Below are 7,613 nucleotides of genomic sequence, written 5' to 3' on the forward strand. Positions count from 1 at the left end.
TCTTAGTTTAGTAATTTGATCATAGATGTTCTTGTGGTGATGACTTCCAGATTTTGGGGAAATAATAGATGTTGAATTTTAGAAGTTATTGAATTGTCTTTTATTAATGAGTTTAAGTCTTCCACATTGCTTTATGTTGATATAAATTGAAATGTTAAGGTTTAGATTGATTGGTTCGCTCACATAGGAGGGTAAATGTGGGTGCCAGTCGCGGCTCGGTTTTGGGTCGTGACAGATACAAACTAAAATTGTCATCCTTCTTCTCGAAACTCTCCATCTAATTATCATATGGGGAGGCACAACAACATCATCATCATTCGTGTACTCGTCTTGGGAAAAGTTTAATAATATATGTTAATTCCCTTATCTTGATGTATGTAATACAAATAGAGTTTCAAAAGTCAATCAAATATCATTAATTATTGAGATTTACAATACTTTCTACGTAATTTTCAAATTAAATAATACATGTTACTTCTTTTATCTCATATTATTTGACATAGATATATTAATTTTATGAATTAATCAAATTCTTTATATGTTTTTTTACAAGTATTTTAAGTTGGTAACAATTATTATTTATAGTAAATATTACATAATTTTAAAATATATAAAAAATTAAAAAACCAAGACAAACAAATTAAAACAAAAATATCATCAAAAAAGGAAAAATAGTGCAGCTGTCAGGCAGGCATGTCGATCATGACCTAACTGGTTATTGTGTGTGGAGGGTATGTGCGTGCGTTCATGCGCGTGTGTGGGTGAGCAGGTGTATGCACTCGCGCGTGTGTCCGTGCGCGTGCATGCGTGCATGATCCTCGTAAACTTCACCTTTCATTCTATTTAACCATGTCCCCAATATTCCTTTTTTCTAAGCCCTAATTTTTTACTTTCTCCAATTGCCGCCCAATTTTCCTATTTCTCCCTCTTTCAGCCAAAAGCCCGAACAACTCTTCAAGTCAGTTCATTTTTTCTTGTCATTTCTGAATTCCTTTTTTTATTTTCTTGTTCTTTTTTTAAGTTATCCATTTACTATGAAAATTTGAATGAATATACGTATCTATGAGAGAATGTTTCCTCAACAATTGCCACAAAAGTAATAAAGATGAAGATATCACAAAATATAATTCAAATTATTTAAGTACCGATTGAATGGGATAACTTTGTTTATTTTATTATTGAATGTTGAATGATTTGATTTTTCTTTGTATGATTTATTTTAACTATATTTTTTAATTGTTATTGAAAAGGAAAACGAGGAAGGATATTACAACGTGGGGAATCGAACTCTCATCAACAAGTTTTGAGATAGTCAACCAACTGAATTAACTAGTAAAATTTTCATTAATACCGTATGTTTTAGTATTTTGACATTTTATGTGTTCATTTTCTTATTTATTTTTAACAAGCTTTGTATTTGATCTCAATTCTAAAATTCTTATTTAAAATTCGTACTCATACATAAAATCATAAATACACAAAGTTATTGAATTTATATTACATCAATGTCATATTTACAATGAAAAAAAGAATAATTATTTTCTCTTTTCTATCTATCTTTTTTTCTAACCATTTCTCTGTTTTTAATACGAACAAAGAGTTTAAATTATAAAGTCCTGTTTCGGTAAAATCAATCATCCTTAGAAGTGAGTCCCTTAGTTGACTCAAACTCCTTCTCTTGAGCATCCCCCATAGACGATATAAACTAAAATTGTCATCATTCCTCTCGAAACTCTCTATCTAATTATCATATGGGGTGGCACAACAACATCATCATCATTCGTGTAATCGTCTTTGAAAATTTTTAAAAATATGTGTTAGTTCTCTTATCCCGATGTATGTAGCACAAACAGATTTGAAAAGTCAATCAAATGTTGTTAATTATTGAGATTTGGAATATTTTCTACATAGTTTTCAAATTAAATAATACATGTTACTTCTTTAATCCCATTTTATTTGACATAGATATAATAATTTTATGAATCAATCAAATTTTTTTTATGTTTTTTACAAGTATCTTCAGTTGGTAATTATCACTATTTATAGTATATATTATTTAATTTTTTAAATACTTAAAAAATTGAAAAACAAGATATACAAATTAAAACAAAAAATAATCAAAAAAGGAAAAATAGTGCAGCTGCCAGTGAGGCATATCGATCATGACCTACCCGATTATTGTGTGTTGGGGGTGCATGCGTACCTGTATGCGCGTGCGCGTGTACGTGCGTGCGTGATCCTCATAAGCTTCACCTTTCATTCTATTTTACCAGCTCACCCGATATTTCCTTTTTCAAATCCCTAATTTTTTTTACTTTCTCCAATTGCCGCCGAACTTTTCTTTTTCTCTTCCTTTCAGTCAAAAGTCCGAACAACTCTTCAAGTCAGTTCACTTGTTCTTGTCATTTCTGAATTCCTTGTTTTATTTTCTTCTTCTTTTTCTTAGCTATCCATTTACTATGAAATTTTGAATGAATATACGTAACCATGAGAGATTGTTTCCTCAACAATTGTCAAGAAAAGGAATGAAGATGAAGATTTCACAAAGTATAATTCAAATTATTTAAATACCGATTAAATGGGATAATTCTATTTATTTGCTCATTGAAAGTTGAATGATTTGATTTTTCTTTGTATGATTTATTTTAACGATATTTTTTTCTAATTGTTATTGAAAAGGAAAATGAGGAAGGAGATAACAATGTGGGGGATCAAAATTCTCGTCAACAATTTTTCAGGTAGTCAACCAACTTAACTACTTACATTCCCCTTAATACCTACCGTATGTTTAGTCTTTTCCCATTTAATATGTCTTCATTTTCTTATTTATTTTTAACAAGCTTTGTGTTTAATCTAAATTCTAAAATTCGTACTCATACACAAAATCATAAATACACAAAGTTATTGAATTGATATTACATCAGTGTCACATTTACAATGAAAAAAAAGAATATTTTTTCCTCTTTTCTATCTACTGGTTTTCATTAACCATTTCTCTCCTTCTAATACGAACAAAGAGACTAAATAATAAAGTCATGTTTCGGTAAATCAATCATCCTTAGAATTGAGTCCCTTAGTTGACTTAAATTTCTTCTCTTGAGCATCCCTCCATAGACGATACAAACTAAAATTGTTATCATTCCTCTCGAAACTCTCTATCTAATTATCATATGGGGTGGCACAACATCATCATCTTTAGTGTAATCGTCTTAATTTTAATAATATGTGTTACTTATCTTATCCGGATGTATGATGCACAAATAGATTTCAAAAGTCAATCAAATGTTGTTAAATATTGAGATTTACAATACTTTCTACGTAGTTTTAAAATTGAATAATACATGTTACTTCTTTTATCCTATTTTATTTGACATAGATATATTAATTTTATGAATCCATCGAATTTTATATATTTTTTACAAGTATTTTAAGTTGTTAATTATAATTATTTATAGTATATATTATATAATTTTTAAAAACTTAAAAAATAAAAAACAAGACAGACAAATTAAAACAAAAAATAATCATTAAAGGAAAAATAGTGCAGCTGCCAGGCAGGCATATCGATCATGACCTACCTGGTTATTGTGTGTGGTCGGTGCGTGCGTGCGTGTATGCGTGTGCGCATGTGTGCGTGTGAGTAGGTATGTGTGTGCATGCGTGCGTGATACTCGTAAACTTCACCTTTCATTCTATTTAACCAGGTCACCCGATAATCCGTTTTTCTAAGCCCTAATTTTTTTTACTTTCTCCAATTGCCGCCCAACTTCCCTATTTCTCTTCCTTTCAGCCAAAAGTCAGAACAACTCTTCAACTCAGTTCACTTGTTCTTGTCGTTTCTGAATTTATTTTTTACTTTCTTCTTCTTTTTCTCAGCTATTCATTTACTACGAAATTTTGAATGAATAGAAATAACCATGAGAGGATGTTTCGTCAAAAATTGTCAAGAAAAGGAATGAAGATGAAGATATCAAAAAGTATGATTCAAATTATTCAAATACCGGTTAAATGGAGTAACTCTATTAATTTACTCATTGAATGTTGAATGATTTGATTTTTCTTTGTATGATTTATTTTTACAATATTTTTTAATTGTTATTGAAAAGAAAAATGAGGAAGGAGATTACAATGTGGGAATCAAACTCTCGTCAACAATTTTTCAGGTAGTCAACAAACTTAACTACTAAATACCCTTAATACCATATGTTTAGTCTTTTTCCATTTAATATGTCTTAGTTTTCTTTTTTATTTTTAACAAGATTTGTGTTTGATCTAAATTTTAAAATTCGTACTCATCCACAAAATCATAAATATACAAAGTTATTGAATTGATATTACATCCGTGTCACATTTACAATGAAAAAGAAAGGACATTTTTTTTCTCCTAAATTATAAAGTCATGTTTCGATAAAATCAATCATCCTTAGAATCGAATTCCTTAGTTGACTCAAATTTCTTATCTTGAGCGTCCCTCCATAGACGATACAAACTAAATTTTTCATCATTCTTCTCGAGACTCTCTATCTAATTATCATATGGGGAGGCACAACAACATCATCATCATTAGTGTACTCGTCTTCGAAAAAGTTTAACAATATATGTTAATTCTCTTATCTTTATGTATGTAATACAAATAGATTTCAAAAGTCAATCAAATATTATTAATTATTGAGATTTATAGTACTTTCTACTAATACATGTTACTTCTTTTATCCCATATTATTTGACATAGATATATTAATTTTATGAATTAATGAAATTCTTTATATGTTTTTAGAAGTATTTTCTGTTGGTAATAATCATTATTTATAGTATATATTACATAATTTTTAAATATTTAAAAAATTAAAAAACAAGATAAACAAATTAAAACAAAAATAACATCAAAAAAAGAAAAATAGTGCAGCTGCCAGGCAGGCATGTCGATCATGACCGATCTGGTTATTGTGTGGAGGGTGCGCCTGTGCGTGCATGCGAGTGTGCGGGTGTATGCGCATTCACGTGTGTGGGTGCGCGTGCGTGCGTGCGTGATCCTCGTAAACTTCACCTTTCATTCTATTTAACCAGGTCCCAGTATTTCTTTTTTTAAGCCCTAATTTTTTACCTTCTCCAATTGCCGCCCAACTTTCCTATTTCTCTCCCTTTCAGCCAAAAGCCCAACAACTCTTCAAGTCAGTTCTTTTGTTCTTGTCATTTCTGAATTCCTTTTTTTATTTTCTTGTTCTTTTTTTAATTTATCCATTTACTCTGAAATTTTGAATGAATATACGTAACCATGAGAGGATGTTTCCTCAACAATTGTCAGAAAAGAGATAAAGATGAAGATATCACAAAATATGATTCAAATTATTTAAATACCGGTTAAATGGGGTAACTTTATTTATTTTCTCATTCAATGTTGAATGATTTGATTTTTCTTTGTATGATTTATTTTAACAATATTTTTTGATTGTTATTGAAAAGGAAAGTGAGGAAGGTGATTACAATGTGGGGAATCGAACTCTCATCAACAAGTTTTGAGGTAGTTAACCAACTTAACTACTAAAATTTTCATTAATACCTATGTTTAGTCTTTTTTCCCATTTAATATGTGTTCATTTTCTTATTTATTTTTAACAAACTTTGTATTTGATCTCAATTCTAAAATTCTTAATTTAAAACTCGTACTCATACACAAAATCCTAAATATACAAATTTATTGAATTTATATTCCATCAGTATCACATTTACAATGAAAAAAAGAAGAAGAATTTTTTCTCTTGTATATCTATCTTTTTTTCCTAACCATTTCTCTGGTTTTAATACGAACAAAGTGACTAAATTATAAAGTCCTGTTTCGGTAACATCATTCATCCTTAGAATTGAGTCCCTTAGTTGACTCAAATTCCTTCTCTTGAGCATCCCTCCGCAAACGATACAAACTAAAATTGTAATCATTCTTCTCGAAATTCTCTATCTAATTATCATATGGGGTGGCACAATAACATCATTATCATTAGTGTAATCGTCTTCGAAACATTTAATTAATATGTGCTACTTTTCTTATCCTGATGTATGTAGCACAAATAGATTTCAAAATTAAATCGAATGTTGTTAATTATTGAGATTTACAATACTTTCTACGTAGTTTTCAAATTAAATAATCATGTTGCTTCTCTTATCCCATTTTATTTGACATAGATATATTAATTTTATGAATCAATCGAATTTTTATATGTTTTTACAAGTATTTTAAATTGGTAATTATCATTATTTATAGTATATATTATATAATTTTTAAATACTTGAAAAATTAAAAAACAAGACAGTCAAATTAAAACAAAAAACAATCAAAAAAGGAAAAAAAGTGCAGCTGCCCGGCAGACATATCGATCATGACCTACCTTGTTATTGTGTAGGGGGTGCACATATGCGCGTGCGCGTGTGTGCGTGAGAGCAGGCGTGCGTGCGCTTGCGTGATCCTCGTAAACTTTACCTTTCATTCTATTTAACCAGGTCATCCAATATTCTTTTTTTCTAAGCCCTAATTTTTTTACTTTCTCCAATTACCGCCCAACTTTCCTATTTCTACTCCTTTCAGCCAAAAGTACGACCAACTCTTCAAGTCAGTTCGATTGTTCTTGTCATTTCTGAATTCCTTTTTTTATTATCTTCTTCTTTTTCTCAGCTATACATTTACTATGAAATTTTGAATGAATATACGTAATCATGAGAGATAATTACTCAATAATCGTCAGGAAAATGAATGAAGATGAAGATATCATAAAGTATGATTCAAATTATTTAAACACTGGTTAAATGAGAAAACTCTATTTATTTGCTCATTGAATGTTGAATGATTTGATTTTTCTTTGTATGATTTATTTTAACAATATTTTTTAATTGTTATTGAAAAGGATAATGAGGAAGGAGATTACAATGTGGGAATCAAACTCTCGTCAACAATTTTTCAAGTAGTCAACCAACTTAACTACTAAAATTCACCTTAATAACGTATGTTTAGTCTTTTTCCATTTAATATGTCTTCATTTTCTTATTTATTTTTAACAAGCTTTGTGTTTGATATCAATTCTAAAATTCGTACTCATACACAAAATCATAAATACACAAAGTTATTGAATTGATATTACATTAGTGTCACATTTACAATGAAAAAAAGAATATTTTTTTCTCTTTTCTATCTACCATTTTTCCTTAACCATTTCTCTTCGTCTAATACGAACAAAGAGACTAAATTATAAAGTTATATTTCGTTAAAATTAATCATCCTTAGAATTGAGTGCCTTATTTGACTCAAATTCCTTCTCTTGAGCATCCCTCCATAGACGATACAAACTTAAATTATCATCATTCTTCTCGAATCTCACTATCTAATTATCATATGGGGAGGCACAACAACATCATTATCATCAGTGTACTCGTCTTCGAGAAAGTTTAATAATATATATTACTTCTCTTATCTTGATGTATGTAATACAAATAGAATTTCAAAAGTCAATCAAATATTGTCAATTATTGAGATTTACAATATTTTCTACGTAGTTTTAAAATTAAATAATTCATGTTACTTCTTTTATCTCATTTTATTTGATATATATATATATATATATATA

The sequence above is a fragment of the Solanum pennellii genome, chromosome 1 (genome assembly GCF_001406875.1).
Source record: "Solanum pennellii chromosome 1, SPENNV200".
In the NCBI taxonomy this organism is placed as follows: Eukaryota; Viridiplantae; Streptophyta; class Magnoliopsida; order Solanales; family Solanaceae; genus Solanum; species Solanum pennellii.